Source organism: Macrobrachium rosenbergii, chromosome 20 (assembly GCF_040412425.1).
Source record: "Macrobrachium rosenbergii isolate ZJJX-2024 chromosome 20, ASM4041242v1, whole genome shotgun sequence".
In the NCBI taxonomy this organism is placed as follows: Eukaryota; Metazoa; Arthropoda; class Malacostraca; order Decapoda; family Palaemonidae; genus Macrobrachium; species Macrobrachium rosenbergii.
The window spans coordinates 27,095,886-27,118,752 of NC_089760.1; the positions used below are offsets into that span (position 1 = coordinate 27,095,886).

The following is a 22,867-nucleotide window of genomic DNA, read 5'->3' on the forward strand; positions in this document are numbered from 1 at the left end:
GGAGGAGGAGGAATATATAGAGCAGATGGGAACTGGAATCGAAAGGTGACTGGAAAATAAGTTTCAGAAGGAGGAAATGTCTTGAAAATAACAGAAAGTATACTTGTATAGTATTCGATTACTGGGAGAGACCGCGAGAGAGAAGACTTGGGATAACTGCCTTCAATCAGTCAGTCAATTCCTGAGGCTCCACAAAGGACAGATAATGCCCGTTTGAATTCTTGTCACAAATGTCTGTTCTTTGTCTGAGTCACACCAAATAAGGAGTCCGTGAGATCTCTCGTGAGTAGGGATATTTTATTTGTAAGTTGTGTCGTTACTTCTTGGAGAATCCTCCTTTATGCTCTGGAGCAGTAGAGCAGTGGTTCTTAACCAGGGGAGCTTGCAACCCTAGGGGCTGCGAAGCCGGTTCCTAAGGGGTGCCTATGAATAATTAAAGCAAAATATATTTTTATATAAGCATGTTATTTTTTTATTATTATTATTTTATTATTATTATTATTATTATTATTATTATTATTATTATTATTATTATCATGGTCGACTATTCTAATAGGAGAAAAGTAGGTGAGCCATGAAGGAACGACTGCTGTAGGTTAGGTAGACTTGGCAGATGAAGTCTGGTTGGTAGAATCACCAGTTGCTCCCCTTCTCATGCAACGTTACTCTACTGCAGTGGTTCTTAACCTTTTTCAATGTATGCACCCCTTTCAAATCAGCAGTCAGTTCTCGCACCCCCAAATTGCTGGGGTGCGAGAACTGACTGCTGATTTGAAAGGAGTGCATACATTGAAAAAAGTTGAGAACCACTGCAGTAGAGTAACGCTGCATGAGAAGTGGAGCAACTGGTGATTCTATCAACGAGACTTCATCTGCCAAGTTTACCTAACGTACATTAGTCGTCCCTTCGTGGCTCACCTACTTTTCTCCTATTAGAATAGTCGACCATTTATCCGCATGACAGAGATCTTTTTAGACCCACTTGAAGTTCATCACAAGGAAAACAGCACCCAGTGAATGTCTTTGCCTCGTTTTTTCTAGATATATTAGTCTGTACTGGAAATACTTGTAATATGTTAGTAAACACAAGCCTTTGGAAATGTTTTCGTGCGTTCAGACTCTCTCTCTCTCTCTCTCTCTCTCTCTCTCTCTCTCTCTCTCTCTCTCTCTCTCTCTCTCTCTCTCTCTCTCTCTTCATAATGTGGGAATTGTATGTGTTACCTTTCGCCAAAGCCTTCTGCTTGTGGTGTTTATATTAAAACGTTACCTTTCGAGTATAATGCCATCTGACAACTAGGTGTTCATGCCTGTCATATAAATGTCAAAAGCGATGATCTCATAATGGCATGAGTCACTAAAATGGTGAAGAAATCCATAATGTTGTCAGTGGAAACAAATAATATAAATATATATAAGACAAGATTGATAAGGAGAGCTGAGCAGGTTCTCGAAAGCTCTCGTTTTATATATATATTTTTAATAAACATTTACATTGCCATCATTGTTATTATTTGAATTTTTTCACAAATAATAATAATAATAATAATAATAATAATAATAATAATAATAATAATAATATCATCATCATCATCATCTTACGTGACAGAATCAGACTCTCAGAGAAATATAACGACATAAACCTACGTTGTAATGACGTCACAAGAGACGCGGTAAACAAAGATAAAGGGGCACATGCATGAATAATGAGAATATGTGAATATGTGCTACTAAGGCATAATTAATTTCTCTTTGGGGTCCTGCATGAATATTCAGCGTTGTAACAGCATTCTCATCACTCCCGGTGGACATGCCTGCCAAAGCTGAGAGGAAGGTCATTGTAATTACTATACTATTGCAATGAGCATTCGAATAACGTTATCTATACTGCTACTACTGTTATTAATACTGCTGCTGCTACTACTGTTATTAGTGATACTACTACTACTACCAGAGGCATCATTCCATTAACTTCTTTCATGAGAGGTTGTAATAGTTGTTTAAGAATATAGCACTATTATCTCTCTCTCTCTCTCTCTCTCTCTCTCTCTCTCTCTCTCTCTCTCTCTCTTTAAAAACATACACTATTACCTCTCTCTTTCTCTCTCTCCCTCTCTTTCTGTGTTTAAAAACATTCACTATTATCTCTCTCTTTCTCTCTCTGTCTGTCTGTCTGTCTGTCTTTCATTCACTATTATCTCTCTCTCTCTCTCTCTCTCTCTCTCTCTCTCTCTATATATATATATATATATATATATATATATATATATATATATATATATATATATATATATATATATATATATATATTAAAAACATACACTCTTACCTCTCTCTCTCTCTCTCTCTCTCTCACTCTCTCTCTCTCTCTCTCTCTCTCTCTCTCTCTCTCTCTCTCTCTCTCAGCAAGTTTATCTCTGTGTGCCTGTGCTCATTTACACATCTGTGCATATTTATCAACTTTTATTTTCTTTTTGTGTCTTATCTCTTGAAGAAAATAACCGTGAATCACACCCTTGCTTACACTGCAGTGAAATATCGATTAGCCTACAGTAGTCTCTGTACCACTTCTTCCTCCGATTAAGTGACACAGGGAAACCAGGTGACACAGAATGGCACACATATGTCTCATATCCAGACAGATGTCGCGTTTGAAGTTTGTTCCCGCTGATTTTGGAAGCGGTCAACAAATTCCAACGCTGGGCTGCTTTGCTCAAGTTGTTAATCAATATATTCCACATTGAGAATATGCATGTAATCACACCTGTCCTTATTTCTGTCATTACATTTTTTCGGGCCTTATATCATGATGAAATAGTCATCCGCGTGAGATTTTTTCATAGCTCCAGCATGTGGTATTCAAGTAATAAAAAATGTTTTTGAGATGTGACAGAATGGGCTACTAAAAAACTAAAAAGGAAAAGAAAAAACATGAGCATTTGTTATTATTATTATTATTATTATTATTATTATTATTATTATTATTATTATTATTATTATTATTATAATTATTATTCAGAAAATGAACCATTTCATATGGAACAAGCCCACAGGATCCATTGACTTGAAATTCAAGCTTCCAAAGAACATGGTGTTCTTTATAAAGAAATAACAGAAGGTACTGGGAAATGCAGAAAGGAGAGATCAATTACTAGAAAAGAAAAAATAAATTAGTAAATTAATAAATAAATAGAAAAAAATATAAGGAAATTATTAAAATACAAGGAGAATGGTATTAGGGTAGTAATGCATTGTATCTTCGCTTGAACTTCTGAAGCTCATAGGAAATGTGAGATGGAAGGCTGTAGTTTTCATAAAGTAAAAAGTAGGGAAATTTTACAGTTTTTAGCAGAGGGAAATAAATCACAGAAAGTAGTAAGCTTAAATGAGGACTTTACCATGAACTGGACAACATCCTTTCTCTCTGACTGAGGTAATGAATTGATCTTTGCATGGTGATTACAATATGGCCTCATAGTGAAAGTAGACCGAAATGTATCTGGTCAGACTGCGTTGCGAACGTGAAAACTTTAGTATTTAGTCCATATATTTGTTTAAGACATCTTAAAATATCATAAGATTATCTATCTCATAGGAGAGGGAGACAGCTTCCATCATCCGGTTCGAAGTAACAGCAGAAATAGTACTCACAGACGTAAAAAATGACAAAAACGAGATATTTCTTCCATTCGTGTACTCTGAATAATGATAAACAAACATTCGCTGAGAGGCATTTTTATTCAGACGTTGAGAAGTATGAAGAATAGCAGTGTAAATCATTTGCTGTCGTAAAATAATCGTAAGAGGGGTATATTTTTCTACTGAAAAAAAACGACGCATCTTCAAGGGTCTGACTCTTTTTTTTTTTTATTGTTTATCTCTGTTTGTAAATATGACAACTATTTTCTGCAACCTTACTTAGAAAGTTAATCGACTTTTTGAGCTGGTACACTACTACTACTACTACTACTACTACTACTACTACTACTACTACTACTGCTACTGCTGCTGCTGCTGCTATTAATAATAATAATTTGTCGAACATTTCCCCGTGAAAGTTTTGTAAACATACGAAAACAAAACCCAGAAAGATTCAAGCCTAATCTCTCTCTCTTTCTCTCTCTCTCTCTCTGGGTGTGTGTGTGTGCGTGCGTGCGTGCGTGTATGTGTGTGTGTGCGTGCGCGCGCGGATGCCTTGAAGTGCATGACTCCTTTGCCCTGAATCCCGCGTTTGCTTATCATTCAGACGGGCGAGCTTTGTCCTCTCAACAGACCATGCATTAACCAGATGACTCGAGGGAGCCCAGCCATTGTACGCTTTCAATTTCTGCAGAATTGAACGCATTCGGGCACAAGGAGAGTTATCCCTCACAAACATGCTCCCAGCTTATCTCCCCTTGTTTATCTTCGCCGTGCAATAAAGGAATGGCAATGGCTGTTATGTAAGAATGGTAGTCTAGCATGTACTAGGAGAATTTGACGTTGTGCCCTGTTCAGCTTATTGAGTAAATGTTGAAATCGGAGTATCTGTTGAGTTAGATATTTCAGTTGTATTCAGTGGAATGTATTATGTACAGTGATTAACCGAGAAGATCCAGTAACGTGCATTATGATTTAGGAGAAAATTATGCAGATAAAAGCAGAAGTACTTTATTTTTTGAGACCAGGATATACTATAAGCAATAAAAAAAACTCATCTGGCCTTTAGCACAAGAAATGTTTATAAGTAACCATAAGTAACCACATGACAAGAGAAGTAATATGCCACCCAAATGATGAACTTGAATAGACTCGTTAATTTTGAAGAGGGAAAAAACAAGTACTTTTACTGGAGTTTTATTAATATGAACAAGATTATTATGATTATGTTCACTTCAGGGATTTAGTGGATTTTATTATTTTTATGATTAGTCAGACATTATAAATCATAACATATGGCACTAATGATATATGTGTATGTTTATCTGCGTATGATAGGGCATTTGTATATTTTTTTCCTTCCTTTACGGAATTTTAATTAAAAAAAATGCATTTGATTTTTTTTCCTCAAAAATGTAAGCTGTACCATTACAAGAATCCCAAGAATTTCAAGGATCTAATAAGGAATTAATATGGTGAATGCTAATCACACGCTTATCCGATGCCACCTTCTCTTGGAAAACGAAGCAGTAAGAAAATCGTAAGAAAAAACTTGGCATAAAACTTCTTGTTTGTACTTACTATTTTCCTCGTCGATGACGTAAGGTGGCCTCGCATTTCGGAGATGACGTAAGGCACTTTCAGAGAATCGGCATCGTCAAGTATCCTCGAGAGAAGAAGGAGAAGAAGAAGTTCGTCCTCTAAACATAAGCAAAAGGATGAAAGAGAGTCGCCCAGAGAGAAATGTGAATAGGAGGCATCCGGGCGTCCACTCATTCCTGACGAAGGGCAAAGCAAAGAGAGCCTCATTCCTTATGCGTGGCTGAACACCATTCCTCAGGCGTTCATCCCCTCCAGAGGCAAATGCAGTTTGCTGCTGCTGTTTGTGTTTTGAGGAAGTTTAGGGACCCACAACGTTAGCTGGGTCGCTCGGAAGGTTGAGAAGGCTATTAAAAATGGAGGCCAGATGAAGATTGTGTCTATGAACGTAGGGCAAATGTATGGTCATGGGAGATAAGAAAAAAAAGATGCAAGACGTATTGAGCTTTAATGTAGTTCAACAAACTTATTGCTGTTTCGGTTTTCTAAGATATTCCTTCCTTCTCCCCTTATGCTTCTACTTAAAAAATCATAATAAATTGTAGACCCGCCAGTCTGAGGTTAGCAGTTTTTGAAATGATTCCAAAAATTTCGTGAATGATTAATTTTTAGTGAGATTTATTTTAGGGATGTATTCAGCTCTTTAAAACGTGTTTCTTCTTTCGGCTGTTTCTTTTGTTGCTTAGTTTAAGTTCGTCAAAAAGTATTGAATAAAGTGGATTAACTTGAAAAGTTGAACCATGATGATAAAAAGTAGCTCAGTAATCCCGCTACCTATTCTTCGAAATGCTTCAGGTGAAATGAGACAAAAAAGCTACAAAATGAATCATTCAGTTGTTGTTGTCCATCTGATTTATTACAATAGGTCAAATATCCGGAAAATTTCCCCACAACCGAGCATTCTAAACGTCCCAAATGCCATTGACAGTCATTTGAATTAAAAGCTGCATTATCTTCATACAAGGATTTTTTTTTTTTTTTTTTTGTGGTGCTGGTGCCTAAATCTGATTTTCGTCCATCAGCTCCGTTCCGTGTTTTAAGCAAAATTGTACGTATTACTTTCAGATTATGAAAGACACGTGCACTGTCTGCTTCACCACTCAAAGACGAGTTGTGGTCAGGATACTAGCGGGCAAATTAACAAGCCGATACATCTCATCCCTTTTGTAACTAATCCCGGAATGTGAAGGTGAACTTGAATAAAGATCATCTGACGTCAAAAGGTCGATATTATGTCGTATGTCACTGAGCTCGCTGTCTGAGATAACAAAAAACTTGAATAGGGATTAACAAACTCAAGATGGGCAAAGTATTCGTTATGGAAGTGAAGAGTCTGTTAAATATCTAAACGATGGAGCGAATGGTTTGAGACAATCGCAAGTTGTGTCTCCATGATTGTTTAATATTTTTATGGATAAGGTGATGCGAGAAGTCAGAGGAAGGGTAGTAGTAGACGCAGCAGCTATGAACGTGAAAATAATTTGCTAGTAAGTAGGTTTGGAATAGCTGATTTTTGCAGATGTTATAGTACTAGATTGGGATAGTCTGAACTATGAACTCTCAGCGTGTGTGTGTGTGTGTGTGTGAAGCGAAGTTTTAACCAGTAAGTTAGAGATTTATTTTATATATATGTATATGTATGTATGTATGTATATATATATGTATGTGTATAGGTCCTATATATATATATATATATATATATATATATATATATATATATATATATATATATATATATATATATATATATATATATATATATATATATATATATATATATATATATATATATATATATATATATATATACACATATATATATATATATATAGACCTATATACACATATATATATATACATATACATACATACATACATATATATATATATACATATATATAAAATAAATCTCTAACTTACTGGTTAAAACTTCGCTTCACACAGACACACACACACACACACACGCTGAGAGTTCATAGTTCAGACTATCTATTATATATAAATATATAATAGATAGGTATGTATGGTTATAAATTTCCTTTTCCAAAATGCTTGTGCTCGAATGATAGCCCAATTATATCAACTAGCAAAAAGCAGAAAAAGAATCATCGCATTTCAAAGTATTTCGTCGAAAAAGACTTTGTTCAAACACTTTTAATTAATTGCCAGTTTATAATCTCTCCTGTGGGAGCTTTTTAGCAAAAAAATACGTTTACCAAGGAACTTACTGTAATAACCCCGATAAGCGGATGATGTCTCTCAAGTATAAGGTTTCTCAAAATCTTCGAACCCTTTTTCTGACATTTCTATTAACATGATGCATCAGTTGAAATTACTTTATGTTATTTAAAGCTTTGATATACTTTGGTTCTCAGAGGTGTTGGTAGATTCGCTTACATCAGTGAAAGAAAGTTAACCAATACCATCTAATTACACACTTCTATATCTCTAGTTCTGCTTCCTACCAAAACTCTATGGCCTTTAATTATTTTTGGCCCTAAAATCATGGGAAATTTAAATAAAAGTTAGGATATCTGGAAATGAAATATCTTAGATTTCAAAGAAAATGCTGATTTTTTTAGAACGAAGACGCTAACACTAAACGAATATGAAAGTACGTTGTCCTCCGCTAGTCTTTGTCTCCCGACCTCCGCCTGTCTGTCTGCCAGTCTCTTTGTGTCTCCCTACCTCCGCCTGTCTGTCTGTCAGTCTCTTTGTGTCTCTGTACTTCCGTCTGTCTGTGTCAGTCTCTTTGTGTTCTCCCTACCTCCGTCTGTTTGTCTGTCAGTCTCTTTGTGTCTCCCTACCTCTGTCTGTCTGTGTCCGTCGCTTTGTGTCTCCCTACCTCCTTCTGTCTGTCTGTCTCTCTGGCAGTCTCTTTGTGTCTCGCTACCTCTGTCTGTCTGTCTGTGTCAGTCTCTTTGTGTCTCCCTACCTCTGTCTGTCTGTCAGTCTCTTTGTGTCTCCCTACCTCTGTCTGTCTGTCTGTCAGTCTCTTTGTGTCTCCCTACTTCCATGTGTCTGTCTGTCAGTCACTTTGTGTCTCCCTTCCTCCGTATGTGTGTCTGTCAGTCTTTTTGTCTCCCTGCCTCCGTCTATCTGTCTGTCAGTCTGTTTGAGTATTAACAAATATCGCGAGAACGGATGAAAGGATTTCATATATCGGCAAAGATGAAATATTCCCAAAACTGCAGTTTTCTTGATCAGTTTATTTGATCGAGACAGTTATTAAATCCCTGAGAGCCCCCCATATTTCCTATGACCGTCTGTATTGTGCGTGTGTGTGTGTGTCTGTGTGTGTCTATCTTTGTTTGTTTGTTTGTAAGAGTTTGTTCTTTTGTGCGTTTGTGTATGTCCGCATATCTGGTTTGGGGTATTGAAAGGGAGATTCGTTACTGTACCAACGTCATCTGCATAGTCTTTTTTTACGCGGGCGGGAAATATTGCCTTCTGAATAATAAGGGCAAAAACAATATGCAGGTTTTTAACATTTTCCTGTAACAAACTCATTTTCACTTTAAAATCAGCCGGAGAACATAATTGCATAATGTACGAAAATTAATCATTTCAGTGACATCAATTATACGATATTGCTAAATTTAACCATAATATAGGGAATCTTTAAGACGAACCTTGTTTCCTTCTTCAGAAATCTCTCTCTCTCTCTCTCTCTCTCTCTCTTCTCTCTCTCTCTCTCTCTCTCTCTCTCTCGCCAACCGCCACCGCCGGGTTCCAATGATCTACATCCCCAAACCAAAGGGCCTCCATTTGCGTCATAATACATTTGTCTTTCTTCTTCTTCTTTTTTTCTCTCACGAACTTCTTTTTCTCACTTCAGGCTCCCATAAAGGGCGAGAGATAAGGCATACAAAGAGCAGGTCGATGTTGCGTCATCATAAAACGGAGATATATTTTCCTCTCAGAAGATTGGATGGTTCCTGCGAAAATTCAAGGTTTTCCTGGACTTCTTTTAAAACGGCGTATTCTCTTGTCAAAAATGAAGGAAGATGGCAGGTATGTAAAATGTTTTCTTTGGTGTTTTTCATTGATATCGTAAATTAGCTCTCTCTCTCTCTCTCTCTCTCTCTCTCTCTCTCTCTCTCTCTCTCTCTCTCTCTCTCTAATAATAATGGATAACCTCTTTCTGAATTTCTTATTGTCTAGGAAACGCAACTGAATTCAGTGATATGAATGTATCGTGTAAACTTAAGATATTTGCTTTTATAAGAAATGGATTTAGTATTTGTTCATCTCTCTCTCTCTCTCTCTCTCTCTCTCTCTCTCTCTCTCTCTCTCTCTCTCTCTCTATCATATATATATATATATATATATATATATATATATATATATATATATATATATATATATATATATATATATATATAATATATATATATATATATATATATATATATACAGTATTTATATATGTGTGTGTGCGTGACTGTGTGTCTGTGTATCTAATTATCTTCAGATATTACTTATGACCAAAGATTTACATGTCTGGATTCGTGAATTGTACTAATTCCAAATTTTAACAACCTACCAAATAATTCTACCACAAAATTTTTATAAAACATATAAAATCCGTTTTCCCTTCAATTATAGTGTCTACAAACCCTATTCCATTTTCCCCTGTAAAATAAAGTATGAATAGCCCTAATGAATCGAATCCCATTTTGGGAATCATTTTGACTGGGAATGATCTAGTCTGCGTGGGATTAGAAAATTTCTCTTGCATTTTGACAGCGGTTCCATTTCGTGTAAAAAAAAAAACTTCATTAACAGAACTTCATTGGAATTCCGTTTGTGGTGTCAATGTTCTGCGGGGGGCATCATCTATGCTTCCTTTTTTGAAAGTAAATGAACTAAAAAACTGAGTAGTAAAATTGAGTGGGAGCAATTGCTCAGCACAGAATTACAAATCTTTGGGGGGTGTAAAATAATAATAATAATAATAATAATAATAATAATAATAATAATAATAATAATAATAATAATAATAATAATAATGATAGTAATAATAATGGAAAAAAGGTGCAAAGAATTGTGCTTATAGAGAAATTATTGTAAGTATATTTGTTATGGCAGTAAATGCTAAAGAAATTCATTGGTGGGTTTTATTTCATGGTGAGAATTCTCTCTGCAATCATGTTCTTACTTTTATATAAATAAAGAGAGAGAAGGTGAAAGGAGAAGTAGCAGTTCGGTTAATTTTATGATTAATTTGCATCAGTCACTCGACCTTAAAGATTATCCGTTAAAAGTAATAATGTAAAAGTAATAACATAATAATAAGAAATCTGAAGTAAAAGAGTCAAAACCTCATTAATTAATGTCTCTTGAAACCCTCAAACCACAGAAGATTGCTGCCAATAACCTGGAAGCCTTTAGAGCAACAATAACTTCCATTTTTAGTAGAAACCTATAATAGCCACAGAGTCCACTGAAGATTAAGCAAGCCTAATGTTGTTGCTGCTTCTAATTCATAAGATTTCAGTTCTTTCTCTCGGTAGTAATTCACGTTGCGTGGCTCGTGAGGATTCAGATTATTACTTTTTCAATCAAATCATTTTGGATTCTTTTCCGTCTTTGCAGTGTTCTTGTTTTACGTATTATTATTATTATTATTATTATTATTATTATTATTATTATTATTATTATTATTATTATTATTATTATTGAGAGATTGCTAACAAAAAATGTGATAGCCAATTTCCATTGAATTTCTGAAGCATTATTATTATTATTATTATTATTATTATTATTATTATTATTATTATTATTATTATTATTATTATTATTATTAATTGCTAACATGAAATATGAAATAAGCCGATTTCCATTGAATTTCTTGAGTAAGCTTTCATTCAGCATGACGCCTTTTTGTAAAAAAAAAAAAAAAAAAAAGAGAGAGAGAGATAACTAAAGCAAAATATGGATACAAATAAATAATTGCGCAAAACAAATTAAATCCCTTATGAATAATTAGACAAGATCTGTTCGAGGACTTCCCTTGATCATTCATATGTCTTCATTGGCTCGATACTTGAACAGTGAAGATATCGTCTTGGATTGCTAACCATCGAAATCTGTACTTTATGAACTCCTTTACTGTGGTCGATTATCCTTTGCTTCTCGCAAAAAGTCATTCCAGGAAATTACGTACCTGGTGGTTAATCGATTTCTCTTTAAGGGAAAATACGAGTGTATGTGTGTGTGTGTGTTTGTATGTGTGTCTGTGTTTGTGTGTTTGCAGGTGACACAGGAATAACTACAATCTTTTGACAATATATTTAATAGCTTCAAACACTGACAAAGCAAGATCCAAAGTTGTACACGAAAGCAGAAAGTATTAATTACTGTACAACCCGCCCTTTGTGTGTGTGCGTGTGTAATCCGACTTATTAACTAAATAGATAAATATCTTATATAAGTATATATTTGTGTGGATGTGACTATGTATATACACGCACCTGTATACACGCATTTCATGTAAAAATGTAAAAAACATCAGTCATCGCAAGAACTTGCCTGGTATTTGCAAGCCTTTTTTCTCACAGCATATGATACACATTCCGCTTTTTGAAAGGGGAATGGGACGGGATTTTTCTTCTCCTGAAAAGTTTTGAGGGCCTGTATCAAAACTTTTTGACAAATGCTGACAGGAGTTTTAAGGAGCCTTTGGAATAGAGGGAGACTGAAATGGAAAAATACACATATGCAGAAAGAAACACATAGGCGCGTGTACAATAAGGTACGTACGGGTAGACAGGCTAACAACTGGAGACAGTGGATAGACAGGCAGACAGTTAGAGAATACAGAGCGGGATATGCCCGTACAGAGTAAGGTATAGACAGATAGACAGGCTAACAACTAAAGACAGTGGATAGACAGGCAGACAGTTAGAGAATACAGAGCGGGATATGCCCGTACAGAGTAAGGTATAGACAGATAGACAGGCTAACAACTAAAGACAGTGGATAGACAGGCAGACAGTTAGAGAATACAGAGCGGGATATGCCCGTACAGAGTAAGGTATAGACAGATAGACAGGCTAACAACTAAAGACAGTGGATAGACAGGCAGACAGTTAGAGAATACAGAGCGGGATATGCCCGTACAGAGTAAGGTATAGACAGATAGACAGGCTAACAACTAAAGACAGTGGATAGACAGGCAGACAGTTAGAGAATACAGAGCGGGATATGCCCGTACAGAGTAAGGTATAGACAGATAGACAGGCTAACAACTAAAGACAGTGGATAGACAGGCAGACAGTTAGAGAATACAGAGCGGGATATGCCCGTACAGAGTAAGGTATAGACAGATAGAGAGGCTAACAACTCAAGACAGTGGATAGACAGGCAGACAATTAGAGAATACAGAAAAACACGGCTTATACAGTAAGATAAAAACCGATAGACAGGCTAATAACTAGAGGCAATGGATAGACAGGCAGACAGTTAGAGAATACAGAATCAAACGGCTTCTCTAGTAAGGTGAAGACCGATAGACAGGCGGCTAATAACTAGAGACAATAGATAGACAGGCAGACAATTAGAGGATACAGAAAAACACGGCTTATACAGTAAGGTAAAGACAGATAGACAGGCTAACAACTAGAGACAGTAGATAGACAGGCAGACAATTAAAGAATGCATAGAGAAACACACGCGCTTATGAAGTAGGGTACAAACCGATAGACAGTCTAAGAACTGGAGACAGTAAATAGATAGACTGACAGTTAAATAAGACAAACAACCAGATTTAGAATGACAGACAGACATCCTGACTTGGTAAGTTTAATGTTCTCTTGTTTAGAGAGAAACGCAAACCCTGTTTCTTTTTAAAATAATTTCACTGTGTCTTACGAACAATTCAGTAATTTTGTCATGATGACAGTTATGATAATGAGACCAACAGTAAGAAATTTTCTGTTCAAGAAATTTGATTGCTTAAATCAGCCAGGCATAATGTGTTGTGTGTTATTTAAAAGAATGTGCCTACTTTTTTAATCCAGAAAATAACTATTTTTTTCTACAACAATAATAACCAAAGGGGATATATCCGTGTTTTTATTCTGCTTGGTAATTGTCACCGTAATAATTACCGTAATAGTTTTGCTTACATAATATATGTACACTTTTTTTTCCTGATATATCGTCTATCATTTGTTTTTGGTGATTATCTTTTTCCTGTTATCTCCTTTTTCAAATATTGATATCCCTTCCTTAAAAACTTGCTAGGGTATTGACCATTCAGATATCTTTAATGTTGAATATTAGCTCATTTTGAATAAGAATAACTAAGAAAATGAAGAGTGGTAGTCAGGATAATTATTGTAGCTTAGCATGTTGAAGTCACACTTAAATAAATTAAGTATAAGGCAAGAGTACACTTTGAGACTTCCCTCAAAATTATTATTATTACAGCATTACAGAGTGAGTTGCATAATTATTTTATTATATTCTCCTGGCTCGTGATATGATTGCAAGTAACAAAGAATTTTCTTTTTTATCAGATAGAAAGAAAATAACGAACAAACGCACATTAAATTAGACTGAATTACTTCTCTCTCTCTCTCTCTCTCTCTCTCTCTCTCTCTCTCTCTCTCTCTCTTCCTCACACAAATCTTACAACATATATTCAATGACTATTTTCCCTTACTCTTTCTCTGATCCTACAAAATACTTTCATTGATTATTTTCTTCTCTCTCTCTCTCTCTCTCTCTCTCTCTCTCTCTCTCTCTCTCTCTCTCTCTCTCTCTCTCTCTCTCTCTCTCAAATACTACAAAATACTTTCATTGATTATATTCTCTGTCGATCTCTCTGATCCTTGTTCTCTCTCTCTGATCTCTCTCTCTCTCTCTCTCTCTCTCTCTCTCTCTCTCTGTGTGTGTGTGTGTACTTTTCCATACTCCGCCACTCGAAAACATAATTTCTCAACACTTCTTTATCTCTCTCGCTGTCCATTGCTCTTTACTGTAATAACACATAATAAGTCATTATTCTCACCGTCTCTCAACTCCATGTCGCAAGTGGTTAAAACAGCCAGAGTTCATTTTCTCCCCTTGTAAAGATTCAGGGTTAACAAATTGCCTGGCTTTCAAAAGTCTTACCAACCTCGTCTGAAAATACACTCCTTGATTAAGCAGTTGTTAAGTGCTGAGCTTGTTTCTTAATGCTGTGGCCTCGTAAGCTAATTAACCATCGTTCTTTGTTAATATTATGTTGAGCTAATTTAAATTTTTGGAGGGTTTACAGTGAGTAACTTGGCTAGCATGATCAATATCATTTCTTTATTTGAAAATATTTGCTCATGGCTGAAATGATATAGGACATTTTCAGTTTTTTTTTTCGATCAGAATACCGTCAAGACTCGAGAATTTTAGCTAATAGCGTAAACACTTATTTATGATATGCGTAACATCACTTAATTTTTGCAAAGGTTTGATTTTACCAGAAAAATAAATAGATATCTGCCGGGGGTACAGGCGACATTAAAGCATCAGTTACTTGTTTCAAACTTACCAAAGGTAGTGAGAAATATATTTGTTTAAAACTTATCTGTGGTAGAGATAAAATGACCGAATAATAGCGAATGGGACCCATGAATTTCTACATACATATAGAAAAAGAGGTCACAAACGCACATAGATATTTTTATTGATGGCTCTGTTCGTTATCAAAGAAAACAGGTAGATGAAAGCTTAAAATACATATTATATATAAAAAGAATTATATAATATAAAAAGAAGTTCAGGTCATGCAATGCCTAAACTGAATACATTTCGTGAGAAGTAACAATAAACCACGAGCTGCCACTTAGCAAACCCTTCTTCAAATGAAGAACGTAAGGAAGCAGTGAGAAAATTACTTATTTACCAGTTTCCATCTTTCCTCTGCCTCGTGCAGACTTCCTTTACATAGTGTAAAAAAAAAATCTTTGGTGTGAACCTGCCAAGGTTTCTGTCGCGTGAACCGGTGAATTGCAGGAAATCCAATGAATCATGTTGTAAAATCAGTAATTTCTAGTGCGGGCCACAAAAACCACTTCAAAATAATCCTTATTAAGGAACCAGAAACAACATGGCAAGAATTTAATTAGCTATATATGTCTTTTTCACTCTTTTGCACGATTTTTTTAAAAACTACTGCAAATTTCGTTAATGTAGAGCAGCCTCGCTTCCCTTAATGTTCGCCTTGATAAAGAACAGACAATGCAATTTCCCCTGGATAAAACCTTTAATAGAAAGAATAGGTTTCAGATTAGCTCTTTCTATTTGTCAATGGTGTGGGGACCGACAGTAGCAAGGTTGCACAAAAGAGGACTAAGCTGCTCTAGACTTGCAGAAAATGGTACTGAATTCCTAATTGCTTAAACCGGAAATTTTATTTTTATGTCACTTTTCGTGACTTACACGAGGCCTTACACAAAAATAAAAAAGATAACTTTTAATTTGTTGTTTATTGGCCCAGTAGCAATGGAACTTTGAATAGAATGAAACTTATTTGCGTAACAACAAAGGAATGAACAAGTAAATGTTTATAAGTTTTGCAACTATTTTTATTTTAGTTCTTCATCTCATACTCGTTGAGGTTTTGTATTTCTGAGTATTTCGTATTTTTCTTATCCCTGTTTTTCCCCTGAATTCGCCTGTCTCAAAATCGGTGTTAATTTTGGTTTTCACATATTCATTTATGGCAGATTTTACTATATTTATTCCCAAGGAATATGCATAGTTTTATTTTATTCACGTACTCTCCCTAGTGAATCAGATTATACAGACCAAAATATCTTTGATGCTTTTCAAAAAAGACGGATCCAATTGTTTCGCTACGAGCAGGCGTAGTGGAATACACTCTTATAATTATTCTCTGCTTTAATAATTTTTTTTTCCTAATTCACTCTTAATTTAATTCTATCTATCGATATCCTTTGTGCCTCCTGTACAAAAAAGCCCTTTACATATGACCTAAATTGGAAATTAACCGGTGTTCGGAAGGCCACTGGCGACTTCCAGGAATTCTTTTGTACTGGCGATACGATGAAAATACTCCACTGCTTTGATGGCGCCTTAACTTCTAAATATGAAATATTCAATCAATCATTCTGATTTTTCGCCCTCATTCAAATGTCCTTGGATCTCTGTTATGTGAAAATGGCTCTTGTATGTATAAATTGAATGAATATAGTTTAACGAACTTTAATCAAAAACGTTTCAGTTCGGTATCTGGTACTGGTTCATTAATTCCTGGAAAGCTGTACTGTCATGCGTGATTTTAATTTTGACGCCAATATTAGATTCAGGAGAGCTTTTAATCAGCTCAGTGGTCTGGTAAAACTAAGGTATACTTAATTTTGGAGCTGTCTTTAAAGTCAGCATACTAAATGATGTCGCAAAGAGCGCTTGTGTGGTGCCGCGTGAATCCTTTGTTGTCATCAGTGGAAAGAGGGCTGGCATAATGCAGTTTTCTTTTTAAATGAAATATTGACAGCAGCAGCTCTTAATTATTAAGAGGAAATTTATCTAATAGATATAAACAATTAACCAGTTATCGCATTTAGTTAAAACAACAATTTATTTATTACTGGCTCGAGTTGATTTCTGATGTGAGCATGGCCTCCAGGCTAAGCAGCACTGATATTTACAATCGTGCAACTGATCATAAGAGCATGGAGCGGGCAGTAATGTGTCAGCGAAGTTAAAACTGAAGTCGTCATTTTTTTCTGATTTATGTCTTACTCTAATTACTTTCAAGCGGACGTCGATTTACTTACGAGCTCTGCGTAATTTTGCTATTAACAGCGTATTTCAACGTGTTGCTGTATTGCCATGAGACTAGTAACTCAAATATTCAGAGAATTCAAAACTGAATTCGTAATTTTGTTCTGATCTACGTCTTATTCGCATGAGTTTAAAGCAAACGTCGATTAACTTACGAGTCCTGCATAATTTTGCTGTTAACGGCATGTTTCAACGTGGTGTTGTATCGCCGTTGGGCTAGTAACCCCAGCTTTCAGACAATTCAGAATCGATTTCATAATTTTGTTCTGATGTCTGTTTTACTCAAATGAGTTTCAAGCGGACGTCGATTTTTTTTTTTTCTAGCTCTTCATAATTTTGCTATTGGCAGAATATTTCAACGCGGTGCTGTATTGTCATGAGACTAGTAACCCCATTATTCTGAATCTTGCAACAGATCTAAGGAGCACGGTACGATTAGGTAATGTGTCAAAGGTAGGTCCTAGAAGTTAGTACGCTTTTAGCTACGTGTATTCAAGAGGTTGCTCAAAGCCGCTTTTGCTTGCTATAATGGTTCCTTTGTAAAGTCTTAGTTAATACCGTGATTACCAAGACGAACCTCAGCCATCAATCTCACAGAAGTTGGGATCATTAAGCAACATTTTCTGAACTTTTCCTTTTCTTGGAGAATCGTTAGTGGGGTTAATTACAGACTTATCACCCACGCCACGCGGCCTATTGTACTTTGGTAAGTGGATTGATATTCAGTTTAAGTGAAAAACAGTTTGTTTGTATATATTCAGTTATTGAAGCCTGCGATTGCTACAAGTTTTCCAACATCTTCATGCAGTTAAATCGAACACAACAGCGACATTGTCATCTAAAACGGGAAGTCAGCCGTGGGCGTTAGCTGCCTTTGTTAAAGTAATTCTTGCGTCAACACTGCTCTGTGAGGATTAAAATCGTCCCGATATCGCAAAAACTGTACTAGTGAGAGGAAGGAGAAAAACGACATCCAAAGGACAGAGGGCTCTAATCCTCTTTTACAGCGACGCAAAGGAAAAAGGGAGACTAATTCTCATTAGCTAACGAGGGATAATTGGTTTTGCCTCCATAATGCTTAATCAAAGTTCCCCTTTTGCTTATGATTCACTCATCTCCGTTAAGAGATTTACGTTGGCAGATGAGGGCGAGAAAAAAACAAAGGGTTTAAAAATTGGAGATTTCTTCAATGGAATTATAAATCTTCATACTTTTTTTTATTTTGCCTTCTGCCCTTCTTACTGTGGAAATCAAATTTGAAGTCGTAATTTTGTACTGAATTATGACTTGCGCTGACGAGCCTTGCATAATTTTGTCATCAGCAGCATATTTTAAGATGTTATATTGCCTTTTTTTTTTTTTTTAATCTGAGCCCCAAACTTGGTTTTGGGAAGGTGGAAGAGTCCTAGAATATGTTAATTTTCTATTAAAATATTTGTAAGAAGGTTTCGTCATTTATACTCGGATTACAATAATCGCACGTAAGTGAACCAATACCTCAAGAGTGAGTGTTCATGTACTACCTAATATATGTATGCAGGAGATATCTGTAACCTGATAAAGTTATATCCTTTTATTCTCATATTATTGAAAGGAAATACAGTCCTAAAAGTTCTTATGGGAATGAGATATTACCAGATGGACTTCAAAATCATTAATTATGTTTCGCATTAAATGACTGGAGGTATTTTAGGGGAAAGAAAGCCACTCTCTTTATTCCACTCGAAGCATCTTTGGCAAACTAATATACGAAGTGCATTTTGAATTAATTTTGACCATTTAAAATATTAAAATGATGAAGAAGAAAAAATTCGGGGAGTCATTTACCTGCCAACCATTGCCATGTGGCTTTCATACTCACCCAGTGCAACAAGGATGAGTAGCTATGATTAATCAGCACTTATATTTTAACAAAAGAAGAAAAGAAGATATTCACATAATTTCTCAAGGACATCGCAAGTCGCGCCATTCCACCAGACTCTGGGGACTGTCCTGAAGGCAATTTCAGCGAGATAATTTCATGCACATCAGGCACAAGCACAGTAGTATCACGGAACGTATCCCTGGTGTGTCCTCCATTAGTAGCCAGATAATAGGGAGTTCGTTCCCGGCTTTCATCGCTTAATGCCGAGTTAATTTGAATGATGGCTAACAGCTTTCACACAATATGAATTCCGGAGTGGCAGGCGTTTGTTTAAATGGTGCATGTTGACTAAGTGTGATAGCGAGAGAGAATGACGGGGGGGTGGTTGTAGATTCCATGTCAGCTACACTGGATTAAGCTAATAAGAGAGACAAAAACCGTTAAGAATAAGTTAAGTGGAAAACGGGAAAAGAAAATACACTTAGGAGTGATATAATTGCGTGGGGAATTAGTTGCTGTGCTATGATTTAAGAGCTCGGAACGTGGGTTTCTGAGGTATATCTTTCTGATAATGATATTTTGAGGTTAAAGATGGAAAGAATAATAGTCCCTTTGAAGGGAGATAATATTAGATAAGAAATTTTACTGAAAACACCAGACACCTAAGGTGCGTTGTGAGTTACTAAGCAAAGAGATTTGTGTTGTAGTTGAAAGTCCTTTGCAATATTCTCTCTGAAAAATCTTGTGTTCATCTGTGCTAGTTTTTCATCGTCCAGCCAGAAATGCAACTGCAAATAACCTAGGGATATCTCTCAGCTCTGACAAAATTCATAGGCTAAAATACTCTACACAGGCGAATGCAATACCCTGGCGTCTTCCCCAAAAACGATTTTAATTTTTAGTCTAAAAATCCTTCAAGAAAGGTCATGTTCAGGGTTTGTGTTTGTTGATTGTTAGCAGTTGACAGGTGGCTCTTTACTAAATTGTCACCAAATTGTGGATCTCATGCCGGAGAAAATTTATTAAATTTTAAAAGAGATAGGGATGTAATTTTCGGGGAGACAGAATTTTCTGGGAGAGGTTTGCACAACCTAGGTGAAAAATTGCCGTCTATGAGCGTTCTTGCGATTTTTCATTTATGATCTGACAGAAGAGTACCTGTTCCATTCCGTGATGGCATTACATTCTTTGATATATATATATATATATATATATATATATATATATATATATATATATATATATATATATATATATATATATATATATATATATATATATATATCATTAAGCTACAGACGTTCATTAATATCCAGTTAGCTCCACCTCAGAAATAATATATTTTCATATATGTTATCCGAAGGGGAATTTTTTAATTGATAATAAGTTCGTCTTCTCCTGGGCTCGAACCACGGAAGACAAGAGCTCAGTACTACATTGACGCGCATTTAACCACACGGCCAGCAAGTGAGGTATAAGTTGATACTGACTCTCACGTACAAATCACTGTCGAACTCAGGCATTTGTAATTAGAATCGATATCAAACCACCTCTGCCATGTTAACCATGTAGTGCGTTTGTCATACGGAGCCGTATTATGAATGGATATTAAAGGACGTTTGTAGCTTAATGCTTGTACATGAATCACGGTGATGTGATAAAATTCATTCATATATATGTATGTATGTATATATTATATATATATATATATATATATATATATATATATATATATATATTTTATATATGTATATATACATATATATATATATATATATATATATGTATATGTATATACGTATATAAATATATACATACATGCAATAATAATACTAATGACTTTTCCATATTCTAAATACTGCACTACCTGTACTCTTCATGTGCAAATATTGTCTCGGTTCATTCATGATTATAGTAATGAATCTAGTATTCATATCTGTTGTCTTATTACTGTTTTCTGCTTTGCTTGAGCGTTAGTTTCTATATCATTTATGCGTCTTTATCAGTTACCTTTTTAATAAGAAATTATCTAAATGTACAAGATAAAAAATCTTATTCATAATTAAAATGTTTTCTGTAGCTTTGGAGGAAAATTACGCGGTTATGCTCTCTCTCTCTCTCTCTCTCTCTCTCTCTCTCTCTCTCTCTCTCTCTCTCTCTATGTGTTTATATATATATATATATATATATATATATATATATATATATATATATATATATATATATATATATATATATATATATATATATATATATATCATCACCAAACTGCATGACAAATATATACGTAGACGACCACATGAAGGTGAAAATTAAAGACCAGGTACCAAGCGCTTTCGTGTATTGTACACTTCTTCAAAATAAAATAAATAAAGATAGACATAAACAAGAAAACTTCACAAAACAAAGATCAAAGCCACTAACAAATAAACATCATTACTGAATGCAATCACTAGTTTGAAGTCAAATTGTCACATACCAAACAAAAAATACTTTAAAAATACTTAAGAACTGAAACTACAGTTAGAACAGGCTATTGCTAAAAGGTAACATTGTACTTCCCTACAATTTTATGAACAAGGTAACTATCTAATTTAAAAGACCGAACTAATATTCATAAGTTGATTGTTAAAATGCTTAATAAAGGCAGATTCAATTATATTTCTCTTAACAATGTGGTTGAAAAAATTATCTCAGATGAATTTTCCAGTCCATACAATGGTTAAAATCATTCATATGTACAAATAAAGCACTTGTCAATTGGCCTGTTCGAACTGCGTAACGATGCTGTTTTAGACGATAATCTAGTTCTTTACCAGTTTGACCAAGGTATTTATTACTACATCCAGCACAAGGAATCATCAGCCATTAATTTGTTTTGGGGAGTTACGAACAATGATATTCTAAGTGTCCCTGAATTCTTGTAAACAACAGTTATCTTGAAAATTTTCAGTAATTTTTAATGAAACAAAGATTTACGTTATATGGAAGTGTCAAAATATTTTCTCTCACCAAAGGCTCCCTATTGTTATTGGAATAAAAATGTTTCTAGCTTTCTGTAAAGATTTGTCGATTAAAAACTTTAGGTATTTTAACATAATTCCTACGTCGTAAATTTTACAAAATTCTGAATGTTCTTAGACTCAGAATTTTGTAAAATTTACGACGTAGGAAAAAAACCAAAAGTTTTTAATCGACAAATCTTTATTTTTTTATTCCAATAACAATAGGGAGCCTTTGGTGAAAAAAATGTTTTCACTTCCATATAACGTAAATCTTTGTTTCATTAAAAATTACTTTTTCAAGATAACTGAGAATTCAGGGAAAATATCATTGTTCGTAACCCCAAAACAAATTAATGGCTGTATTTACATGATTCCTTGTGTTGATGTATAATAAATACCTTGGTCAAACTGGTAAAGAACTAGATTATCGTCTAAAACAGCATCGTGACGCAGTTCGAACTGAAATATTTTTATTTGTACATATGAATGATTTTAACTTGTATGGACTGGAAAAATTCATCTGAGATAATTTTTGTAACCACATTGTGAGAAATTAATATATATAATATTATATATATTTAAATTATATTACAATTCTGTTCATATATTATATATATATAACTGTAGTTTCAGTTCTTATATATTTTTTTGTTTGGTATGTGACAATTTGACTTCAAACTAGTGATTGCATTCGGTAATGATGTTTAACTTGTGTGTGATGTTTTGTGTGTGTTTATGTCTATCTTTATGTATTTTTGTGTACGCAATACATATATATTTATATATATATATATATATATATATATATATGTTTGTGTATGTATACATATATATTTATATATATAATATATATATACATACTGTATATATACATACATAAATATATAGATGATTTTCAGTACTTTCTCCCTAATTCTAAATTGTTACACATCTTTCAAGCAGGCGCAAAATGAGACAATCCGTTGCACCA

At 34.7% G+C, this 22,867-nt stretch overlaps 1 protein-coding gene across 1 annotated transcript in view; it reads left to right on the forward strand.

Moving 5' to 3' along the window:
- Positions 1-9,197, forward strand: part of LOC136848926 (uncharacterized) — a 501,001-nt gene extending 491,804 nt beyond the window's left edge. The window contains exon 11 of the mRNA XM_067121743.1: positions 9,074-9,197. The gene's annotated coding sequence lies outside the window, so the exon portion shown is untranslated. The remainder of the gene's footprint in view (positions 1-9,073) is intronic.
- The last annotated feature ends 13,670 nt before the right edge of the window (positions 9,198-22,867 follow it).